Source organism: Diadema setosum, chromosome 19 (genome assembly GCF_964275005.1).
Source record: "Diadema setosum chromosome 19, eeDiaSeto1, whole genome shotgun sequence".
Classification (NCBI taxonomy): Eukaryota; Metazoa; Echinodermata; class Echinoidea; order Diadematoida; family Diadematidae; genus Diadema; species Diadema setosum.
Window position 1 is genome coordinate 12,581,619 of NC_092703.1, and position 25,216 is coordinate 12,606,834.

Genomic DNA, 25,216 nt, shown 5'->3' on the forward strand with positions numbered 1-25,216 from the left:
ACCCTATATCACACTATCTCGACGTCATGGTGAAGATCCTTTGAAAATGCCATTGACGCTATAAGCTTAGTCTGTCTGTAATGTTCTTGGTTTTTGTTTGAACACATCCGTTCTTTGTCACAATCCTTCATGTCTATCCAGGCGTAGTGGCAGACAAAGTCGGTAGTTACAACGCCTCGTTCGTCGCACTCTTGTGTGATGAAGCCCTGCTGTTTCTTCTGCTGTGTCCGATCACATGCCCATGTTGCTAGGGGGAGATCAAGGAGCAGAGAGACAAGGTCTCGTCTTCCTCCAAGTAGGGGGCACTACGGTGAGGACGTAGGCAAATAGACGGAGAATATCCCCTTAAGAGAAATGTGACTGACAAGTCAAACAACATGTAATGGACATTACAGGCGTGAAGCAAGTATATCCACTGAAACCATTTCAGATTTACCCCTGCAAACTGAACTTCATTTGAAATATAAGACAAGATGGTAGTCTTAAAGGAAACCCAAACCCAAAAAGAAATGTGGGTTGAGTGAAAACAGCAACATTAGTAGGACACGTCTGTGAAAATTTGAGGAAAATCTTACAATCGATGCAAGAGTTATGAATTTTTAAAGTATTGGTGATGGAACCACTGAATGAGGAGACTACTAGAGGTTGTGGCGTCAAATGTGGACAACAGGAATAAAGAAAATAGAAAGGAAATTCTACAAAAAAAGAAACACTTTTCCAGCATAATGAAAGAGCAGTTGACTAACCAATTTCAGAAAGCACAGGGAATGATTGCTACCCTTATAACATATGTCAGTATCAAGTTGATGGAATGTGTAATTTTCATGAAAATGATTTTTTTTTTTGTGGAATTTCCTTTATATTTTCCTTCATCTCTCCGCAAGGGGATAATTCCAATGTTTCAAAAAATACAGTAGAATTTGTATTGCGTCCGTTCTTGCGGCTTCCGGTTACAACGTGCACAAGGAACGACAACATCATTTACCCCATTATTTGATTTGAATTGTATTCATTTTTGTAAATACATGATAAATGCGCTTAGGACAGAATTTACACATATAAGAATCTGTTTGTTTTAAATATCCTCATGACTAGGTCTCAGTAATACTCAGTATATTTGTCATTTTTTTATTCTTTTTTAATCCGGATTTCTCCTAGCTCTTAGCAGCTCTAAGCAGCTATCAGTGAATTCCTCAGCATATTGTTTTTCGTTCTCCTCGTTTGGTATTCAAGTAAATTTTGTAAAGTATTTTGTGGTGTTTTTAATTTACTCTACATTGCATTAGAAAAGGTAAACGAAAAACAAACAGTTTTGAAGTTATCCATTTCAAAAATGAAATAATAATAACAAAAAATAGTATAATAGAACAGTAACAACGGTCCATACCATCTGGCCAGTGATGTATGAATGAAGAGAATAGCTTTACATTCTTCTTTTTTCTTTTTTGCCGTAAAGGCAAATTTAAAGGTCATTTGGCATCTTTACAACTAGAAAATGACCACTTTTGTCATTGGAATTTTTGCCTCAGTATATTTGCACAATTCCTGTTTTTCGGAAAAACTGCTTTTCATGCGTTCTGAATACGATCCAGGTCACTGAAGCCTGTTAACAAAACACACACAGGCAAACACAGACATACACACCCACATCACACACAAAGAAGCAGAACACAAGTTCAAGAGCTTACTGTTCCGTGTTAGGTACGAAAAAGATATGCAAAACAACAGACATAAATGCAGGTTTGGGTGCATGAAGGGGTTATCGTCATCGCAGTTAAGGAATGAAATTACTGTCTGTACGTTTGCAAACACATTTATTAGTCAGACATATTAGTTTTCACCTACAGTATTGACCGATTCTGTGACGCGCTATGTGTATTTTTGGCATGGGCAGCGCCATGACTGCGGTGTATCATCCGACCCCCCCCCCCCCCCCCCTCCTCTCTCCCCACCCCTCTTACGCGCGCAGAATGAAAAACTGATGCATGGTTGTTTTAGCCAATGGGCATCTCGTACTGAGTGCACGAATGCTTGCTTAGTGCGCGAACCTTTGTTACAAGTGCGCGATAAACATGTTGCCCGTGGGGTGGGGGAGAGCAGGGGGGGTCGGCTGAGACACCGCAATTTGAGCTCATGGCTGCGCCCAGTGCCATAAAATGTCTGCTGCCCTCAACGAACCCGAATCGGTCAATAGAGCCGACTTGATTCTGTGTTTAGCATATATATACATACATATATATATATATATATATATATATATATATATATATATATATATATATATATGTATATAATATATATATATATAATATATATATATATATATATATATATATATATATATATATATATCATAATCATATCCAGCTTCATTCTCTTTTAGTCAATACATTAGACAACACCTGGCCGTTATACCCTTTGTATGAAAGTATAATAGCTCGATAATTGCAAAGGCCCTTGTCCGCCAGAAACAGATCATGTCTGGCTGCTCTTATTTCAGACATTATTTTATGTTGTGTGTATATGTTTTAGTGTGATTTTCTCATCCAAAAAGAACTCCCAGCCTCCGTGCTTGATAAACCCTATGCATTTCGATGATAGGCCGTTCAGCTGCCGTTGGTAGGCTGCTTACCTATTATCCAACAGCTAGCTAGTACCACCGAACACCGGCCTATTAAACCCAGTCATTCTCCGGCAAAATGCAGCCAAATTTATTTTTCTTAGGGCCATTTAAAAGTAGAAGTAGGTATACAAGCATTATAATCATTTCGAGAAATTGGGGTGTCAATCAAAGGAGAAAATCAATGTTTATCTATCAGTTCATTGTTGAATATATTTTTCCATTTATATGTTATTGTATTGTAATTGAAGCCGAATGCCGGCCAATTTTTACACAATAACCACAATGTTTCAATGTCTTATTTGATTATGAGATTTTTAATGTTGGTCTTTCTTAAATCGGAATCCAGATACTTGGTATCTAAAGCTCTTTATTGTACCTTTCAGACGCCACGTAATTATCATGCTTTATGATTATTTCAACACTTTATTAAATCATTTAATGTTGTTATGATTCCCTACCTTATCTAGTCACAGTGCGTATTATTCGAACACTTTATCATACCCACCTAATTTCTAAACGATTTTCATGGTTCACTGTGTAATATTGAATGTTTTATCAAATTACTAATCTATACTGTATTTTTCGGCCCACCAGATTTCATTGTCGGGCGATAAGAAAAAAATATATATATTATTTTGTCGGCCCGAATAGGCCACCAAGAAAATGAAGAGATGGTGTTGAGCCTTTTATATATTATTCACTGGGGGCCACGTCAAGAGAATTAGTATTCCAATAAATTATAGCATCTTGAAGACTATCCTCAAAAAATGGAAGTTAGAACGATGGCCCTGTATAATTATCATCGTGTCGTTTCTTGATAGTAAATTGTTTCTAATCGTTTCTACCTTCATGTATCTCATATACGTATATGTCGTGTATGTACATATACCTTGTGTGTGCCTCTTGATCGCCTTAAAAAGGAAACAAAATTAAACCAAATCTTAAAGCTTTTTGTGAAACTTGGTAAAACAACCACTGTCTCGTATTGTGTGTGTGTGCGGGGGGGGGGGGGTAATGTACATTACATTTAGATACATTTTGGCACCCGTGCCTTTGTTGTTTCTTTTAGTACTTGTATAGCACCTTAACATAGGTTGATAAAGCTTTTAGGGTATATTTGGTATAAGAAAAAAAAAACGCTACTTATTGGTTCTTAATGCCTAATCATGCTAAGCCAATAGGATTTTAGGAATTTAAACCTTGACCTAAAACAACTCAACGCGATTAAAAAAAAAAAAAAAAAAAAAAAAATCAGTACTCTCGATTTGCCTGAATGGTTGGTCACACAAATGAAACTGTATCTGTTCTCTCCCCACTATCACCCTATGATTCAAATACCAGCTCGCAATAGCTGGCATCTGGTTTATAGATAAATATGTAACAAAGTTGGGGCCTTCGTCGCAATTCATTGTCATGTGTACATAATTATGCTAAGTGGAGTTTGATAAAAAGCATTATAGCTCATTCTAGACATTATTGTTGAATGTAGGTAACATTCAGATTGATTTTGGGGTCACTCTCTGCCGTTTGTGTTGTTTCCCGTTCTGCACCTCGTGCATTCCATACAGTAGATGCAATTGGACAATCTGTTCATAACTCCACATGTTGTTATTCTGCAGAGATTGACGCCATTTGCCATGTCGGAAGTAGATAATCACGATGACTAAGATAATGCTGATGCTGATAGTTACATTGATGATGTGTCATGTATACTGCGAATTTTCATCGGTCAGTTCTTCCGTAAGATATTGGAGATAGAGCAGTTCGGAAGGACCAACATTACAATGACTATCGTCATCACGTAAATTAATTTGCTGCTTCTGTAATATAGGGTTTCACTTTGCAGTATTCTCTGTTACTCTAATGTAAGTAATGTGTTGTTGTAGTGTATGCATACAATGTATGTTGGTTTATCAGTTGTACGACTATATGCACGATTTTATATTTATTTCTTTTAAAATTATGTGTGCTTCATCCTACCAACGTGACCAAAACTTCTGGTAGTTTCAACCATAATGTCGTCGGTACATTGTTGGTTTAAGTTTAGCATATTTCGACTTGTTGCTGCAGATGATATAATCGACAGGCTGAAGTGTGAGTGTGTATGGGTGCACGTCACGACGCGATACCACAAGTCATACCTAACCCACGAGTCACACAGCCCACTAGTCATACAGCCCCAGGGTCATACAGTTCACCAGCGGCAAAATACTATAACGTTAACAAGGCCCACGAGACCGGCATTACATCATGGGGCTTAATGTATGCAGTGTCGGTCTCGTGGGCCTCTTTTGCCCAGTGTTAGCTTTTGGGCCTTTTGCCTCGTGTTGATCTCGTGGGCTGTGTGACTCATGGGATGATCATGTGTGTACTAGGTGCAAACTGGTAAATGGTTGTTACGGCAAACGTTTTTTGGTAGTACGTCCCTACCTTTTCCTCGGGCCGGCCATCTTTTCAAGCAATGCTTATAATGGCGGCCCTCTGCATAATCGCTTTTTAACTACAATTGTTATTGTAATCCCTGCTGCATAGACATACATACTGTATATCATATCATTAATTTCCTTTTATATCGTTGTTTATGCAAGTCAAACGACTCTGTGTTAAATCTACTTTGTATATTTCCTACATGTTCATGATTATGTAACTTATGTATATTGATTTGCAGAAAATAAAGTACTAGTATCTATCAAACAAAAAACATTAGAATCCGGTGTACTATTGCCATGTGATTGCCCTCTGCAATTTCTTGCTTCACAAAATACCTGTACTGTTTTCTGAATGTTACTACTATGGTATGAACAGTACCCTGCAATATACGGACCTAATTTATGATGCAATGATGCTACTAAAAAAATATATACATGTAGTCAGAGATGGAAGGGAGAAGTATCACTGTATGAGAATAGTAAAGCAAACCATATTGACACATTTACTGTAAGAAATGTTTATAATAGAAGTATTTACTGTCTTTTGGAGCTTGATTTCATGTTGATGTCAGAAATTCTTGTTTTATTATTATGTTGCATTCTTCTTCTTCTCCATGTCCTGTATTTATTTGTTTCCTACGACATTCCATGACGCTGGGCCATGTCCTATGAGCCTATAGGCCCAGTAGGTCCCAGTACCTTTTCTCGAAAATTTTATCGATTTGTACATATTGCTTCGTTATTTGGATGCAACATCAAATAAGAAACATGAAAATACATGAACTTTAATATATAGAAGTGTTCGTGTTACCATATTCCCAGACTCGCATGCCTTTACAAACACACAAGCAGCTATATTATGCTGTCGGATGGAATCGATTTGAACTGATTTGGTTTTCTGTTTAACATGGTTTTCTGTTTAACATGCATGCCAGCGCATAAACTCGCCGGAGCAATGGAGAGAACAAAAGGCATATATATATATATATATATATATATATATATTTGTCATGTTTTATTCCAAACCAACGATCTCCCACATTTCCTCTCTCTCTCTCTCTCCTCGTGTCACCCCCAACATGCGTTCAAAAGCATACCCTACAGTCAGGCCCTAAAAATCAAACGTTAATTGTTCTCAGCCCGAAAGTACAAACAATCATCTCAAAGACCTCCATCCCTCGCGCTGAATTATCTTTTGAAAGAACAACCCCCTTGGAAAGAACCCCATTCGTCTTAACATACGGTCCGCCACCGCCCAACTACACAAAATTCTCAAACAAGAACAAAACAAAAACAAATAACCCTGGACGAATTAAGTTCACTATCCGAGATACTTTCGCATCCCCCGTTGGTTGCATACCGACGCCCTCGCACCCTCCGCAACCTGCTAGCATTCTCTGGCGACCCAAAAACTGACCAGCCGATCGAATGAACCCAACACAGACGGCTTTGTCAAAACAATGTTAAACCAAACGCTACATGCTTCATGACTTTGTCAAAGAAGGCAAAAAGTTCAAGAGCAATGTCACGGGGGAAGACTTCCCAATTACATCTAAGACACGCTTCAAAATGCAATAGTACGTGGGGAAGACTAAAACATCCCTGTATACCCGATTCAGCAACACCAAATCGGAGATACTTAATTACAATCATGACAATACACCTCACAAGCGGAAAACTCTCCCCCTACACATTACATTTCAACCAGCCCAACCACTCAACTGACAACGTGTAAAGATTACCGGAATCGAGACAATTAGAACAAAATCCCGTCAAATAATCCTCCACAGAGAATCCCTCTGGATAAAGAAAGTGAAAACACTGACCCCCAATGGCATTAATGTCGTTCAATGAACCTCACACACTCCCTTCCCAAACCCCCTCACTTTGACTTCAGACTTGAACTTTGTAGCAGGATACTCAGTTCTGCCAACATGGGAGATATAGCCAAATACAGGTAAAACACTCGAGTATATTGAGTTAAAACATATTGCAACTGTTGGATCTCATTTGTATATACTGATTATTGATGTATGACCACAAAATTATGAGTGATATTGAGCTCGATTATTCACGAGTAATGAGTAGATTTTATTTATTATGATTGATATATGTAATGGTGTATGATGGATTCTGTAAATAATGTGATTTTTATGATTATGTTTGATTGTGTATGTAAAATAATAGTTTTTATAATTTAGTGTTATATGTTGTAATATTTTTTGACAGAAGATGAGCACACTGCTGTGATGCAGGACGTCACAATCAAATTATACACGCCCAAGGTAATTTCACAGAATGTTATTGAAGTTATTTTTACAAGCTGTTTAAGTCATTGTATTCTTGATGATATTTAGATTTATTGTATATTGTTGATTTAGAAAGTGTTATATTGATTATAGTTATGTATGTTATGTATTATGGCAAAGTATTACTATTATATTTCAGAAGTTTGATACAGAAATTGAATTTATGTTTTCATTTTGTGTATGATGAGCTGATGTTATGTTTGTGCTGAAGGAAATGATTGATTTGTGTGAAGATAATATTTCAGAAGATTGGTATCATTATTATTATAGGGCTTATTATACAATATTGCGCTTTATAATATTGCACTTATTACATCATGGCACATTATGTTATCTAGACAATACAATTGTAAGGTGTGTTCTGTTGGTAGATCCTGAGGAAGGCCATGAAAGGCCGAAAGCTCGATTAATAGGAAGAACAAGAGAGCAACATCCGCCCCAAATCTGATTTGTTTCATTACACACACACATAATGAGCGTGTATGTGTGTGTGTGTCGAATAGTAATTTTTGTTTTGCGTTTGCTTCGCAACTTCAACACAATATTACGAAATTAGTGCAGAATACACTGTAATTTTGCAGCGCCTCTACGGCGTATAAAAAAGAAAAAAACAACAACAACAACAACAACACCATAATGTCAGAATTTCGGGCTTGTGCGTGTGTGTGTTCATCTACCACATCAGTCAGGGCGATACATAGGTGCCGAATTTTTTGGTAGCACCACATCACACTGATAGGGAGCATTGGATTTTCGCCAAGCCGACGTTAAAGAGGGAAAAAACTGTTCTGGGCATGCGCAAAATTGCTTGCCAAAATCTATCTCGCGTTGTCTGAGTTTTTACGAGCGATTCTTGGACATTAATCTTAATAAGCGTCCACGACGCGGAGAGCTACTTGATGCACTTGACATGTGGGGGCGCCATTTTACTTTTTATAGGTTGCGCCTTTGCGTATCTAAAGCTACTTTGCAACACGATGCAGGGAGAGTGGAAAACGATGGGTATATACAGAGTTTCCCAAGTCGTTTTTGTATTGTGATACATCTGTGTTGGATAGGATAACATTATGAAAATGGCAGAGTGGTCTTGATGAGGAGGGAAAAGTTGGATTGATGGAATGAACAGATTAATGGAGATTTATTTAGTAGGGAAGTGGTGCTGACAAATTCCATAGTCAGTATACAGAGGCACGATGCCTCATTAATATTCTAAATAAATCACGACCTGTAGTTCTTTACATGTTTGTCGTTCTTTCGTATCATTAGTTATTAGTTAAAGATTCTCATAGATACGCTGGAGCCGACTTCTTGTAGTTGACATGATTAACCAGGTTTCTGTCGACAGTGGTCGAGTGATCGCGTAAGTGACAATGTCATTAAGAAACAGGGAAATCTGCATTTTATGGACAGATATCCAAGATATCATTGGTGATGAGAGCCAGTGGCCACGGAAAATTAGAAGGTATTTCTGGAGGAAGAACATTACACATTGGCAGCGGCGTTTGGTTGCAGCCTTCGTCTTCGTAAAATAATGGACTGAATCCCGAGATATTTATGGAGTGGGCTAGCTGATCTGGTTGGACTCTTTAGAGACCGAGCGGCCATATATATCATTTTTTAGCTCTGTTCCGACTGCTCAAAGATGGTACAGCATTTAGATTATATGCCTGGAACGTAGCAGCCCGACGCCACGAGTTTTTTAACGGTAACGCCAAATATCATTAGGTCTTCTGGTCTTCTCGGGTAAGAAACGGTACTTTTTCTCTAATTTTCATTAAATATTTAGGAGCGCCAATGATTAGAATTAGGATGCGGTCTGCAGATCATGCCACATAGCTGGAAAGGGACTGATGTCATTCGTACTCGTGCATCCGATTAGAGACCACACGGATATTTTCGTCTTGTCTTAGAAGAGCAGGGCTGATAGCGTGGGCGCTGTGCATATCGGCCATTTTCGCAATCCATTCTCACTTCATTTTTGTTATCACAGGAGGATACAGTTCTGTATAAGTGGTTGGAACAGAACGGCATTGTTGCTTCAAATTTCTTTTGTGAAAAATGTGGATGGCCATGCAAAGTCGTAAGCGCCTAGAAAGGGCGGGAAAGTTTGGGAATGTAGGGGGTCTCCCATGTGGAAACACGAAAAGAATTACGGCGCCCGCACATTTTTTTTTTTTTTTTTTTTTTTGAGGGAGTGCATTTTGACGGCCGCGAATACGTGAATGATTGGTATTCATTAGAGAGTGGCTGCCAGGATCATCCCTACATCAATATGCCATGGAGTCCGGCATAGACTACAAAAAGTCGGCTGTAGATTGAGTCAATTTCGTGAGAAACCATTGCCGGAAGTTTGTACATGATCTCTACAATGAGAAGAAAGAGAAGCTGACAGGCGAAGTAGAAGTGGACGAAAGTCTTTTCGAGAGGACAGCTGGAGGAGGACGAAATATCATTGTGGAGACCCTTGCGGGTTAAAGATATTTATTTTCGGGATGGTGGGGAGGTCTTCAAATCGCCTCATCCTACATCCCATAGACAGGAGGGATGAAGCCACTCTGCTGTATCTCATTGACGGACATGTGAACAAAGGGGCCACGATATACTTCAATGGATGGAAAGCCTACAGCAGTCTAAACAGCCGTGGATACCAGCATTTTACAGTGGAGCACAACCACACGTTCGTACAGAGGTACCACAACGCCTCTACCGGCGCAGAGAAAGTGATTCACACATCAGATACCATCGAGGGACCCTGGAAAATCTCGAAAGACCACTTTTGCCGCATGAACGGATGCAAAGCTACAACATTTGTGAGCCACTTGCATGAAGTCATCTGGCGTAATAGAGTTGTCGTCAACCGCAATAATGCTTTACAGGCATTCTTCAATCTCGTTCGTGAGCACTACTCTCAGCGAAGAAAGCCGATCTTTGTGATGAGGGTACCGCTCTTTGACAGTTGGAATGTCATGGAGGGCGAGAAAGTAAGAAGAGAAGATTTGAATAATAACTTACGGTACTTAAGAGCAACAAGTCCCAAGGATTGTTGGAAATTCTTACATGTGAAATAAGATATTCTTAGTATTCTTGTAACTTTTCATCCTTTCTAAATGGTACTCATAGTATGCCGTGGATTCAAAAGATAAAAGGACTTCTTGATAGTTTGGGTTTCACTGATATTTGGGAAAGTCAAGCATGGGACATGACACTGTCAAAATTTAAGTCAGCGGTGACTCGGAGGTTATTGGATGTTGAGAAACAAGACTGGCATGATGAAGTATAGTTTAACACACAGTGTATAGTTTATAGAATGTTTAAATGTGAACTTCAATTCGAGTTTTATTCAATTCAATTAAGTCCTACTGACATGACTGATAGAAAATATTTCTGTCGCTTAAGGTGTTTGAATGACAAGTTACCTGTGGTGACGGAACGGTGCTCCCAAGAAGTCCCAAGAAGTGAAAGAATTTGTGAAAATTTTTCTTTTAGTCAGATTGGTGATGAATTTTATTAGTTATTTCAATGTTCGTTTTTTCATATTAATTCTCGCAAACAAGCGCTTGAGAAATATTTCTGGAAACACACATTGTACTTGTCGAATGGCACTACTAAAGAAACATTGATGATGGCGAAATTCTGTAAAGAAGTTGTTAAATATTTTGATAAGTGATTAATACATATCAAAACAGTATCATGAATACAGTCTAATGACTTTTATTTTTTGTGTGTAAATATGACCTATAAAAGATGATTCAGTTGGTAGGCATATGGTATTAGGAAATTTTGTAAACATGTATTGGTATGAGTTCGTGTTTTAGTGCTCGCAGACGGTGCCTGTCACGTTTTTGTACATATTATGTTTGTGTATGTTTTCATATTTTGGATTGATACATAGTTTTTGAACTCGCATACCGCAGATGGGGTGATTAAGTGAACAAACTTTCAACATTCAACTCTCACCGCCGATTCACAGGTGACGAAAAAGCTGTCATCCACCGCAGTGGCTATTGTACCAAAAGGGTCCACTCTCCGCGAAGGTGCTCAAGCTCGATATCCTGGACAGTGATAGGAACAAACGAAAAAAAAAAAACTATTACAAGGGCAACGGCAAGAAAATGCGAATAGACTTCGGCATCCTGAGGGTTACCTAGCTCTCCCCTGTGAAAAAAAAAAAAAAACAGAGAAAACATATCGAAAGAGAAGGCAAAACCCATACTGTAAGCCAAACTTCGTCCTAACCTGGTCCCCATCTGATCCACCGTAGTGATTTCACTAGCGACCCCTAGCGATCAACTATGGTTGTATCAAGGAGTTCAAGAGAATGGAGTCACAACTGTCATATTTCCTTTGAATTCACGTTCGATGCCGCCACTCAAAAGTATTTGAAGCATGTGGCAAACTGGATCTGCCGCGCAAATAGGAAGACAATTGACTCGTGTCTCATTGCATAATCATCAGCCACTTTCTAAGGAAGATATGTCTTTGTGATGGTAATTACTTTTCGCCATCCCTATTCATAAAAGATAGATGATATATAATGGCAAAGACACGGGGATGCGCGAATAGACATTGCGCAAAAAATAATGAAATGAAAATGAAACTTACTCGACTGACCGTGCCCGGTCACTAATCTGATATATCTACCAATAAAGAATTCTACTTGAAGATTATTACCTATCAGTTTTATTTGGCGGAATCAAGTGGAAAACTGATAAAACCGGCTTTCCAGGAGGGTACAGTTTTAAACACTTTCACATGATACAGCTCTGATTTACACTTCTGCACATATTTCTCGAAGAGATTGACCTTTGTTCAATGGGCTTTATCATTAAGTGAGATTTTGTTTCATTTGATAGATAAACAAGCAAAATATAGCCAACATTAAGACGGCGGCATCAGTTCTTTTGTACATCAATAGAAAAGTGACAACTGTTTGAATAATGCACAGTCACTGGGCCATATGCATAAAAGGTGGTAATCGCTTAAGCGCAGGCTTGACAAGGAAAAGATCAAGCTTAAACAATTCCTTAAATCCATCAAATCTTTTGCTTGTACGTACTAACCTTTTGCTTGCCCTCCACAAGCAATAATAAATGCCTGCGATTTCAACAAAAGGGACATCACGCCTGTACGAATACAAGAACAAAAAGGGTTTGATAGGATGTATTTGAAAGGGCGTGTGTGTGCGGAAACTTTCCTGACATAGCAGAAGAGAGTTCTATAACATGACACTCATCAATACACACACACACACACACACATGCGTACTAGCTGAAACCTATCACTCCCCCAAATGCTGCTTATATAGAAGACCAGATCTGACAATAAATTGTTTGGCGTGAAATATTCGAATTTTGAATGCAACGCCAAAAATTAAAACAACAACAACAACAACCAGGTCGCGCCAAGGAGGCGCAAGTGGGGGAGAGGTTTCCTTGCTCTATACACAAATGTCAGACATCCTACCCGTTTCTCACCACATTTTGCGTGCTAACCACTGGACATTCCCCTTGTTGAAACGAAAAAGTTTTTATACATCTTAGCTAGGACGAATTTCTTGTAGATTTATACCATTCATGCGTTGGCCTTCCTAATATGAATTTAAGCAAAAGCTCAAGCTCAATATACAGAGCTTGGAAAATCGTAAGCAATTGCTAGCAAGAACAAGCAAAAGGTCCATTTTATGCATTATAAATTTTTAAGCAGATTACTGGTCTTTAAGCAATTGGGAGCGAGCAGCACAGCAATTGTTTGTGTTAGCAAAAGCTTTTGCCCGCAAGCAGTATTGTTTGTTATTATACAAACGGATTCAAGCAAACGGCTATCACAAGAAATTGCTAGTTTTTATGCAGCCTCTCTCGCAGTGCGATACGCGGGCTGACGTCGAAGGTAAAGTTGTCCAGCCATGGAAATTTGTCACTGGTGACAAATTTCATGATAATGCCCCGAGGCTGCGTTCACATAGAAATATTCGGTATTCGCTATTCGGTATTCGCTATTCGGGCCCCGAATACACCATCACCCGCACCGTCAACTCACCATCCCATGCAGTGAGGATTTCTTCCTCCTACATCCTAGCAAATCTTATTAACAATTTCTAAACTGCATCAGAATGTCAGTCTACATGCTTATTTTTGCTAAAGGGCAAATCCAGACCAAAATTGTCATTATTTCATAAACGAGAGACGGTAGACTATACGCTGCAAGAAAATCGAACAAGTTCGATTCCCATTTTGCTGTACTTTTCGCAGCTATTCGGTACTTTCGAATAGTGCCCTCCTATGTGGACCGGTGTGAGGAAATCCTATCGTTCGATTCAAGCTATTCGCGTGCCCTCGAAAAACGAGCCCGAATACCCGAATAGTATACTTCTATGTGAACGCAGCCTCAGACTCTCAAAACTGCAATGACTTCACATAAAGATATCTTAAAACAACATGACAAAATTTAAGAACCACGATTGAACTCACCAATGACAGGCGTAAAATGAGATTAAACGTCACTTCGCCCTGTTTGCGACACAGACTGCATGCACAAAGGCTGAAGAAATAATACTCCTGGCTCCAACGGAAATGTACCCCTGTTTAACGCAATCCCAAAATGGCGTCTGGGTTAGGCGGATTTTCTCCCTGCCACCGACCTAGCACACGTGACTCTCGAAGAAGTCTTATGATGCTATCTGATCTAGAAATTTACATCCTTAGCATTTCAGGCATTTCGTGTAAGAAAAAACTTAAAACAGTATCTACAGGGCACTCCCGGACTGGAGCTATTTTCTGTGTCTCCCTACAATGACTGAGACTTTTAATTGATATGCAAAACAGTTAAGGTCCTCAATGGCACAGTATACATAGCATTGCCACCTGGTTCACATTTTTTCTCCCTTTTTTTTTTCTCTCTCTCTCTCTCTCTCTCCGTCACTCTCTATTTCCTGCTTTCTCTCTCTCTCTCCCTCTCTCTTCACATAAACATGATGACTTGTCTAACTGACTTACAAATACAATAGCATTAACCAATATGCATGAAATGGGTTAGAAATGCATTTTGTGTGTGTGTGTGTGTGTGTGTGACAGTGGTACTTAAGTGACGATATTCATGTCTCGCTGTCGCAAGACTGAATTGTACAAAATAAAATACATCGTATAAAAGACAACAATGGGAACAAAACAAGTATTGACATCAAAGAAAGAGTGAAGTACACATATTACATAAACAAAGCGAGGTTTTGTATGTGCTATTCCCCATATAAAATTTAGTTAAGTGGCACTCGTGTCTTCATTGTTTCTTTTAGTCCTAGTATACAGGATTACATTAGGGTTCATGGTAGGATTGAGGATGTTACTTTTTTTTCAGAACAGGCGATCACGAGGCGCACGTACACAATAGGGACCTACAATATACGTGCAATGAGGTAAGAAGGATCAACAACGACATGACAATACAGTGCCGAAGTTATACCTTCCATTTTTCATGGCAACCTTGAATGTACACTGCAATTAATTGGCATATATTGAATTGACTTGATTTTTACGTGCAAAATCATATTAGGCGTACATATACAAAGCTCACTCATTAGTCATACACAGCCCACGAGTCGTAAAGTCCACGAACTATGTATTGACATCAAGTTAAAAATTCAAAGGCCAAATAGCTAAACACTACGTAAAACAGGTCCACTAACGAAACACGTCAAGGCAAATAAGACCCAAGAACTCGACACTATATATATATAAGCAAATAAAGCCCACAACCCCGATACTGTAGGCAAAAAGGTCCACGAGTTCGTACATTAAACCCCATGACGTAATGTCGACATCATAATATACTGTCTTTTTTTTTTAGTAGTGTCGAGATCGTTGGGCATGTTGGGCTTGTTTGCGTAATGCCGAGCTTATGGGCCTCATTTGCCTGGTGTCTCGCTCGTGGACCGTATAGTTCATGGACCTATTTTAGTTGATATCGATCTCGTGGGCCTTGTTCTCCTGATATCTAGCTCGTGGATCGTATAGCTCGTGGACTTGCTTTAGCTGATGTCGAGCTGGGCTTTGTAGGACTGCACTTGGTGTCTACTAACTCTTGGGCAGTATGACCAGGGAGGTGGAAGATTGTTCCACCTTCCTGGTATGACTCTTTGGCTGTGTGAATACATAGTAAATCTGTAGTATTTAAACCCCCACATCATAGAGGAGTTTCCAGTTTTATTATTCTGAGGACAGATCTGAATTAAATACTTCTACATGTACAATCTTATAAAAGGAATCTAATTTTCAATCCTGTAAAAGAGACACTTGTAACTTTAAGACATTGTCTCTTCCTCGTGGATATTTCATTTTCCGTGTATCGCAAGTACACACCAACGGTTGACTGATGTCCTGTGGTGGATGTCGGTACCTTAAATCGCTTCCCCTTCTCAAGTCTGCACATTAAATAAGTATAATGCTTCAGTGAATGTAAATTAGCATGAGAAAATATTCGTTTTGTTTTATGTGTTGCTTGTTCATGAAGCCCCTTTGTTTAAAGGACAAGTTCACCTTCATTAACATAAGGATTGAGAGAATGTAGCAGTATTTGTAGAACACATCATTGAAAGTTTGAGGAAAATCGGACAATCCGTTCAAAAGTTATGAATTTTTGAAGTTTTTGTGCAGTCACCGCTGGATGAGAAGACTACTACAGTGCATGATGTCACATGCGTACAACAATAAAAGGAAAATATAAAGAGAATTTCACAAAATTTCATCTTGTGAAAAAAAGTATACATTCCCTTGACTCGTTACTGACATAATATGTTATGGGTAATATTAATCCCATTGCCTTTAGAAAGAGGCAAGTCAAGTGCTCTTTTATTATGCGAAAAAAATGAAAACATGTTGAATTTTCTTTACATTTTCTTTATACTGTTGTACTCATCATTATGGCATCACGAGCTTTAGTAGTCTCCTCATTCAGCGGTTCCAACACAAAATTTTTAAAAATTCATAACTTTTGCATCGATTGTCCAATTTTCCTCAAACTTTCACTGTGTTCTACTAACATTGCTGCATTCTCTCAATCCTATGATATGTTTATGAAGGTGAACTTGTCCTTTAAAGCAAAGTGTAATTGAATAATATCTGTAGCCTACTTGTCCATGTTTCATTCAACTTGTTTGTATCTCTCAATCTCACACTGAATTATCTCTCCTTTAGAAACTTGTTCATTGATGCCACAGCCATTAGCTTCTCCCTCGGCAAGTGCTAGGTTCCTCCCACAAAAATTATATCGAAGTCACCAGACGAAGTCCTCATCATAAGTTCACATGTCAAGTCTCCCCCCCCCCCCCTCCCGCCGCTCAGGCTGTAACCCCATGTACCTTCAAATTGTATACATTACAACACTCAACTAGTACTATCTCTTTTATATGGTTTGACTTGTTTGCAGCAATACTGCATTATCGTTCATTATCTGACATATTCTAAGTTTGCATACCTTTTCTGTCTTTTAAGTGTTATGAAAAAAAGAGCAACCGAAACTTTATACAGCGGATAGTATCAAGACAGGGCAAGCTAAATCACCAAATCACAGTAGTTCTGTTCCTGACGCTTTCGCATTCGTCTGCAGTGGAATGCTAATCCATCCATTATCCAATGAGAATCTACAGTACAACACGTGAATCTCTTGAAGATTGCTGTCTGGTCTTTACTTCAGATGGCATTCCTTTCAGTTCGCATGGCTGAATTTGAAAGGGTCCCAGTGTATTTACTTGTTTTATGTCTGTCATGAATATTACATGCTTTTTGACAAGATGTTCTCTTCAGAGGGTACTCCAACGTCCGCTTGCTACACCCTCATTAAAGTTGCGGATCCAGAAATTCCGTAAAGGGAAGGGGGCGGAAAAAAATATATATATAAGAATATACATTTCTGGTGCCACTTCTGGGTTTCATCGGCTGACAGGCAAAGAAAACAAAAACAGAAACAAAAGGCTACAGGATGCCACTAAAGGTGCGTTCCACCCCCCCCCCCCCCGCCATCCGCCACTGCTCATCGTAGTATCTTCTACTTTGAAGGAGACGAGGGCCTGTTTCTCCTCTCCTTGGTCTCCCCCCAGCACCATGGGCCTGTGATCGGACACAGCAATAGAAACAGCAGGGCTTCAACACACAAGAGTGCGACGAACGAGGCGTTGTAACTTCCAAATTGATCGGCCACTGCGCCTTGACAGACACGAAAGATTGTGATAGAGAAAGGAAATGTTTAAACATACACGCAGACTGATGATATTAATGCACTCTGAAGGAATCTTTATCATAATATGCAGACGTCTGAAATAGGATGTATGTGGTGCTCATCATGACACTCTCCTAAACAGTAATGGTTTTTATAATCTCACATCTTCATCACCAATTTTAGAATTATTTCGATTATACATAGATAAATAATTATACACATAATTATATATATATATATATATATATATATATATACATTTTATAAAGTCATAACAATGACAAAAGGTATGATATTTACAATTAGTGTTTAACTTCACCTCACTGGATGTGTGCATTAGATTTAGCAAAGTCAAAGGATGACGGTAGTGAAGCGCGCTATATATATATATATATATATATATATATATATACATGTATATATATATATATATATATATATATATATATATATATATTGTAATGTATAGATTTTACTGCATCTTTAACATCATCTCACTGCCAACCAACCTGCCAGGTATGCTCCAAGCATTGTACCAAATCCTGCGCAGAACACCTGCATTGCCATGGCGATATCGCAGTAATCTTTCGACGCTCTATGCTTGATGACAACTACTGTTAATGTGGCACGACTGGCGATTGAGAGGGATGAGATAACAGTGATGACGTATGCAGCGACGAAGTTGCAAGTGATGATGTCACACAGAAGGCTCACCGCCATTAGGAAGGTGAAGAAAATGAAGATAGCCATGATTCTGCCAAATCTATCTGCAATAACTCCGACAGTTAGCCGGCCCACGCAATTTGCCAGGCCGGCACAGAGGCTGAGTGTGATGGCTTGGAGGACGGGCATCCCCCGTTCTACAGCTCGAGGTATGAGGAATGCATGCCAACCTCCGTAAGTGACCCCATGGAGTACAGTGAGTATGATGAAAATTGTCAAACCAGGTTTCGTGTAGAAGTCAGATTGTTTAACCATCAGGATCAGCCTTTCGAATCTTCCACCGACACTTTTCTCTCCTCTTCCTGTGATATTCCGTAAACGGGAAGTGTTTTCCTGAGAATCGTCAGATCTATCTTCATCTTGGTTCACTTCTATACTATCTTCTACCTGTATAGTCCCCTCTCGGTCTGACATTTGGTCTTTGGATGATGTTTCGTTAACACTCCGATCATGGTTGTCGAAGTTTGAGGAACGTCTTACACTCTGCCGTTGCTTCATGTAATCTGACTTTCCCGGACGATGGCCAGCATTTTCTACATCTGAAAGTGAGTGATATCTGTGTCTTTCGGTGTTTCTCGTTACAGTCTTTCCGGAGCTATCCCCCGTCTGGGGTTTAATCACTATGGCTAAAGGAATCGCGTGAGCCATGAGACCCCCAATGATCAACATGGCACCTCTCCAACCGTACACTTCCATAAGAAAATCACCAATCAGAGGGACAAGGAACATTCCCACGGGGTATCCTGCGAATCCTAAGCTGAGGAAAAAGCCAAAATTGTCATCAGTCAGGCGAGCCAGCTCATTAAGTCCCGAAACCAGCAAAATACACAGACCCCAACCTGCAGAAATGATACGAGGAATATCATGTAAATGGTCGGCAGTACACAGGGAAACACTTTTTTTCGTAACTGAATGACTAAACATAAATTTATACGGACTCTACTCTATTTTCGGCGCAATTGATTAGCAATGATGAGTTACTTTTTGCACACAAATCTATGTTAATGTTTTTCATCGTTGCGACTGAGTATTAAAATAGATGCGTAAGCATTACATGATACTATGTTCTGTTCTTACCCGTTTTAGGGTAATGAGGAAATGAATATTCTCTGGGGGAATAGTGTTGACGACGAAAAGGTAAGACATCAATACTACGTACGTTATCATTTTTTTTTTCGCGACAAAGTTTTGATGCCACCATCATCCATTCAAACCTTACCCGCCAGTGAAAAGGAAACTGCCAGTTGAGCGCTATTCGTTGCTACACTGGCCAGGAGCACACCGAGCGTGTTTTCGACGGCTCCTGAAATGATCATCAGGCGGGGGTATCGGCGGTACGCAAAAGACATCAACGGAGCTACACGGAAAAAAAAAAAACCCAACACAGAGTCAATCGTTGAAATGGTAATGGATGAAATTTCGTGATCAATACACTTAGGACCATCTCCTTCAGACGCCATTGATGTTGTATGTTAATAGATTGTGACAGAGCTTCTTACAGTTCAAACACAAAGTTGGATTGATCCTCACGAGTAGGATGACTGGAACCAATATAACAAGACAAAAAATCGGGTAACACCTGTTATTTCTGAAGCCAAAAGAGAATTCATTACATAAACAAGAAAAACGGTCAATCTGGTGACGTATAGCAATCACTGTTTTTTATACCTAAGAAACAAAGCTGTATCAAAGGGATCATAGTGTTGGTTGAGACCTGTCAGATTCAGGTTTCTAACATTTTTTGGTGAGATAATGAGAAACCTTTTATGAAATATGAAAGAGCATGTAATTTCAAGAGGGATTCAACGTTTCTTTGATGACAGTCGGTTTTGAAATGGCTGAGATATCCAAAACAGAGCAATCTTAATCAAAGTTGGGACCCACCTTTTATTAAGATCACTTTGTTTTACTTTGTTTTTGGGCGTCTCAGCCATTTCAAAACCAATTTTCATCTGATAAACTTTGAATTCCTCTTAGAATGGTAAGCTCTGCATTCATAGGTGGTTTCTTGGTATCCCGCAAAAAGTTACAAGCTCAATCCTCATCTCCACCAATACTATAAGCCTGAAATTTAATGAGATAGGAATCGATACAATGGGGAAAAAGCATTTGTCAAAACTTGATAATGACAATAATGATTACGATAATGATTATTTTGCAGAGATTGGAAAAACACTTCAATATAGCATAGAGACGGATAAAGTTGATCTTGACATTGATCTGTCCTATCATTGTAATGAGTCATGTTTATCTTCATTTATAGGCAAAGAAGATAATGAAACTTATGTGTATCTAAATCACAAAGATGTCCGTGAAAATAAAAAAAAAAAACTTGTGGAAACGATGATATCCCGATATAGCTTATAAAACTAATCACTCATTCGATCGTCAACCCTTCAACATATTATAATGAATATTTCAATCAAACATCTATTCAAGATGAACAAAAAGTTTCTAGAATTGCTCCCGCATGCATCAAGTCTAAAAGTAGAAATAAAATGGTAATTGTAAAATACAGACCAATACTTACTTTACCTGTTTTTTTGCAAAAATCTTTGAAAAGATAACATTCGACTAATTGTTATGATCATTCTATCATTTATCATCACCTCTATTTTCAATAATTTCCGGTTTTCCAGTCATGGGAAATTGGAAAACCCATTTGAATTATCCACTATGGCATAAGCATTTTACAAATAGTCAATGTCAGTTAGGCCCCTTTACGGCATTATGTTCAGCAGATCCAAGTTGAGAAACATTTAAACTGGTGATAACAGACATATATGAGGTAGCCTAATCATGCTAAATCTTCCAGATAAGAACTCACGGGATGTCCGGTAATGTCAAGGGAAGTGCATTTTGGAACACTCAGAGTAAATGTGCACGTACTCCTTACAAATATTTTTGCATTACATTCAGTTAGTGGTGTATACCAAAAGCATTTCATTGATTGAATTGGCACCACGAGACATTCAGTGCATCCAGCTCCATAATAGGCGTTTTCACATCAGCCCGAAAAAAATCCAAGCTCGAGATTATTTTTCGCGATCGCAAATTAGCGCGCTATTTCATTTCCTACTCACATCAGCCCGAAGAGAATTAGCCCGAAATTATTTTTTTCGAGCTAATTCGACAGCTGAGCATGCGCCAAAAGTGTCGGGTATACCAGTAGAGCGCGCGCTTTCAAAAAAAAAAAAAAAAAAAAATTACCCGCGTGATCACCATTTTTGTGTGCGGGTTGCCTCAACCGAATGATCGATTACACTACACGCACGTTTTGTTTATTAGTTGTTCCTATCTCGCTGATTTCCTGCTCTAGATTTGTTCAGTTTTGTGTTTTATTGTATTCATTCATCGGTCATATAAGTTGACGAAACCCTGCCTAATATCAATATGCGAAAGAGAAGACGCCGTGAGGAGAGGAATCGTGAACGATTCTTCGAATTTGTGAAGAGAAGGAACCGTTCATTTCTTCTGCTCGCTGCCATGGTGTTGGGTCACACACGCTAGGCATGATGGGATGCATCGCGCTAATTTCGTGAGGCGATTTCACATTATCAAATAGCTCGCTAGTTCGCAAATTATCCCGCTATTTCTGAAATTTCCCGAGTTGGACTCGAGAAATTTTCTCGATCAGAGCGATATAATTAGCACGCTAATTTGTATTTACATTATCAAATAGTGCGCTTTTTCGTAATCGGGTTAATTTCCCAAGTCAGAAAATAGCGCGCTATTTCGAAACATCGGGCTGATGTGAAAACGCCTAATGTGTCCAAAGCAGATATGAGTTTCGCGTAGGGAGGCAACAACGTGAAATGAAATGTGCTCAAAGAGTTATTGTAACAAACCGTTCATGCTGTGCCGTGCAGTGTATGACCCACATTATGCTGCACTTCAGCATTTACACATTCATTTTTACTATGCATAGCGAAGCATATTGAGTGTGTATGTGCGTATGCGTATATAATCTTACACATCGGGTACATCAACAATAACTGGGTTCACACGGGTATAAAGAGTGGGAGTATATGTCATGAGAACCATGCTACCACGTTCATTACGAGAACGTATGAACCAAAAAGGTCGTTTCTGAATATAATTACATGACTATATATATTGTATTTACAGCCTCCCTACATCAGTGACTTTACGATTTTGAAAAATAAAACTGACGCATTTTCATTGCTTTTTTTATACATGTATTCCCATGTCAAATCAAAATATGTTTTGGTCTCTTGATCGAAAACCCTAAAGGATGGATCAAGGTACGACTGACATCGTTTCAAAGTCCATTGAAGGAATTGGGGATAAAGGTCTTACCAGGACAGTAAGAAAAGCCGCTAAATAGGCCCAGAGCGATTCCTATGTCCGTAGCCGTAGTCCCCAGGCTGTTGGAAATGTGTGGTAGGTACACAGCAGTCATCTTCAGTGTCCCGAGGAAGAACGTAGAGAAGGTGAAGATGGTAAGAACGGCCGCCGCAATATGAAAGTTGCAAGCAAGCTGTGTTTGAGGCATTTTGCGAGATTTTGAACAGGAAACAAACGTGAGGTCTGAAAATCAACGGCATCTACAAGAACATCTCGTCTGCCGATGATCAAAGCAAAGCACAGTTCACGCTGCTAGAACATTGATCAGGCTCACTAGGGCGCTTATGGCTGGCCGTTCGAGCCAAAAATTTGTTGCGGGCCTTTAGAGCCATAAAATTATAACATATAACTGATTTACTATAACGCCGTGTAAAAAATGCAAACAAGATGGCAGCTAGTACTATGATACCCACAAATACATAACAATACAAACAAGATAAATTTTAAAAGCTATTTTCTGTACATATCTCGAGGGTACAGAAATTGGAACGGGGAGAGTGACAATACGGAATGACTAGGGAGCGTGACATTCAGAAATAAAAATGAACACTGTATTGTTGGATTCGTGGGAAATGATTAACGCATGCAGAAAAATCTTAGACAATTTGTTTTGAATATATTCAGAGACGAAGTCAGTTATATTGCAATGGGGAGTCTGTTAAAAGAAAAAAGAGCTACCGGTAAAAATCTTATGAAAAGGAACATTATATCACTATGTAATTATATAATTATGTGTATATATATATATATATATATATATATATATATATAATTATAGACAGTTTTCGGCTAAGTTGTTGATAAAGTGCTATTCTGAGGATGCTATATCGTATTCTGTATTTATTGGCCGACAAAAAAAAAAAAGAAGTAATTAAAGGGTTAACATAGGCAGGTGCCAGCTCTAGTATGATGGCTTTTGAACGTGAATTGTCAATTATGCAAACTTTATAACTTCATTCTTTCTTCAGGTAGAGAGCTCGTTTTCAAGAGCAATGGGGTGTATAGCGATCAACATCCAGCACTAATCGCGCAAGCTTATTTTTCATCCGTTGCAGATGACCTGAACAACCTGCCATTAACGTACGTGCCTGGAGAGCCTGAATGTCCCTTCCGTTACAGGAAAACTGGACGCAGATGTTCTTGGTCTGGTGCTGTCTCCAATATTAGTTACGTGCAACACCATCACTGACCAGACAACAAAGCCAGAGGGCTTCAACCTCCCTCGGAAACAGTAGCTCACCCTGAACCGCATCCGGACCCTCCATACAAGGACAGGCCACTCCTACATGGGGATTCTTGGTTAGCCCGGCGTGTGACTGTGACCATCCTGACCAAACCTTGTGTCACATCGTGAAGGACTGCCACCTGCGAAAGTTCTCCAAGAAGGCTTGCAGAACTTGCCAAGCCAAGTGATGCTGCCCTGAACTGGATCCACAGCTTTAATATCAGCCTATTTCATTTCAATTCAATAGTTCATTAGTTTCTTTATTTCCATCATCAAAAAAGAAAAAGAGAACATGATCCAAAGCGGTACAAGTTATCGATTCGTCTTTCATTCGTCTGATAAAGGCATTTTTTGTTTCAAATACAATATAAAGTATATGCATGAATGATGTCATTAAAAAAAATGCACTTTGTCATGGCAACAAAAAGAACTGGGCATTTCCACAGTAAATGGGTACCTTTCAGGGATGTCTCTTTATTTTCTGTTTCCAATGTGCAGTACCTCCAATACAATCTGATCATCTAGAACACTTCAATGAGAGATAACTTTGTCCCAAAATAGCTTCATACAAGCAATAAATCAAAATTTATGTCAAAATGAAAAAATTTGGGTGAACGCGTGTAACGCAGGACAGATATCTATGTACTAACATATGAAGGTCAAATTATGAATGCTCATTGAAACTTTACTGTTTTTCAGTTGAATGGCTTAATTTTGATGAGATTTTTCTATTGAAAATTGTGTTTCATATCATTTCTGGACTTAATGGTGAACGCGCGTAACATGGACAGACCAAAATGCGACAAGATGGTCTGTCATGTTACACGTGTTCACAACTAAGTCAGTGCTGAGTGCTGACGTCCTTGGACAAGATGTTTTGCCCACCATGTCCCTCTCGACCCAGGTGTATAAATGGGTATTATGGTAACGCTAGGGTAATAATAATGGCAGGCCCTCTGGTAGAGCAGTGGCAACACTGAAGAGGCTATCCTGGTAAATAACACCTTATTATTACTATTAAACACAGAAAAGATCTGTTTAAATAAGCCGGAAATATGTACCAAATCAAAAACAATTTGGTTTCACTGTAAGTGGTACAGGCCTCCTGATTCCCAAATCGATGTTTGTCATAAATGTGAAAGTTGAAAAAAAAAAGTTTGCAAATGTGTTGGTGATAACAGAGGCAACGCACCAGTTGAAGTCGTTAAGGTGCACCCCCCCCCCCCCCCGAAAAAAAAAAAAGTTCATGAACAGAATAATGTATACCAGTTATAGCAGATGTGAAAAAAAAAAGACGTGCAGGAGTAGAAGACTGTAAAATTTTGTGACGTCA

At 39.0% G+C, this 25,216-nt stretch overlaps 1 pseudogene; it reads left to right on the forward strand.

Moving 5' to 3' along the window:
• Positions 1-7,301: 7,301 nt before the first annotated feature.
• Positions 7,302-11,644, forward strand: LOC140242275 (uncharacterized; annotated as a pseudogene).
• The last annotated feature ends 13,572 nt before the right edge of the window (positions 11,645-25,216 follow it).